The following is a 1,410-nucleotide window of genomic DNA, read 5'->3' on the forward strand; positions in this document are numbered from 1 at the left end:
AATAATTAAAGCTATTCCAGTAAGATGACCGGTAAAATAAAGACAGAGTGGGAAGAAAAAAACTGATAGGCATATTTATGAGTACTTTTGGTTGTAGCTAAAAGCTGCAAAAAAAAAAATTGATGTCCATCAATTGAAGAATAACTACAAGTTAGGACATGTGAATTAACAGAAAGACACTGTCTTGAGAAATGATCAAAGGGATAGATACAAAAAATCTTGGGAAGGCTTGTGTGAACTGATGCAGAGTGAAATGAGCAGAATCAAGTGAAAAGTATTATGCAATGACTACAGTTTGAGAAAAGAAAGCAACTACAAAACGATGTAACATCTCTAATTGGGGCTGCAATCAATCATGACTCCAAAGACAGATTTGGAAGCATGCTACGCATCTCCTCACAACAGAGTGATAAACTCATAATGTGGAACAAGGTATATATTTTTTAAAATGGCAAATATATGAATTTGTTGTGCTTGGCTTTGCTTATTTGTTACACAGTTGTGGTTTTTTTTTCTTTAAAAAAAAGCATTTGAAAGGGAGTGGATGAGTAGTGTTAGTGACACAGAGAGACAAGGAAACTTATTTTAAAATACACAAAAGAGGGCAGAAGGACATTCAGAAGGGGATCTGGAGAACAAGACATTGGTAACTTTCATGCTAAATTTAAGACAAACTTTTTTTAAATGCATAATGGAAGTTTATAATTTCATATGCAAATCATGTTTTCTCTTTTTTTGTTAATTATTATATTCATAATTATTTCTTTTTAAGTTAAAAAATGGAAGACTTGCAAACACCTATTTTTAAATATTCTATTAGTGCTATGCTTCTGAAAGTCATAGAATCCAAGTCTTTTTTTTTTTTTTTTTTTTTGGCTGGGCAATGAGGGTTAAGCGACTTGCCCAGGGTCACACAGCTAGTACGTGTCAAATGTCTGAGGCTGGACTTGAACCCAGGCACTCCTGAATCCAGGGTCAGTGCTCCATCCACTGCACCACCTAGCTGCCCCGAATCCAAGTCTTAAGACAACTGACAATGATATTCACACAGTGTACAATGAATAGTTGTTTGGTGACTGTGAGCAGGTTGCAATATATAACAAGTGAAGAACTTTAAACAACAAAAATGATAGATCACAGGGAAATGTATGATTCAAAGCAAAGATGACCCGATCTGTGACAAGCTTGGTGTACGGTGCAACTGGTTCTCTGGTTTCTCTGTGATAGCAAGTAAAAACAAGGAAAACCAATATGTTTGATAAATTCCCCTCAAGCATTCGTTGCTGGACACAAGCAAGTCACACAGGATAGGTAGGCATGGATAAATTGTGATCTGCTCATTAGAGGTAAATTCCAAATTGATGAGATCATAGATTAAGTATAGACTAAGTATTGACACCCATACTGGAT

Source organism: Dromiciops gliroides, chromosome 1, assembly GCF_019393635.1.
Source record: "Dromiciops gliroides isolate mDroGli1 chromosome 1, mDroGli1.pri, whole genome shotgun sequence".
In the NCBI taxonomy this organism is placed as follows: domain Eukaryota; kingdom Metazoa; phylum Chordata; class Mammalia; order Microbiotheria; family Microbiotheriidae; genus Dromiciops; species Dromiciops gliroides.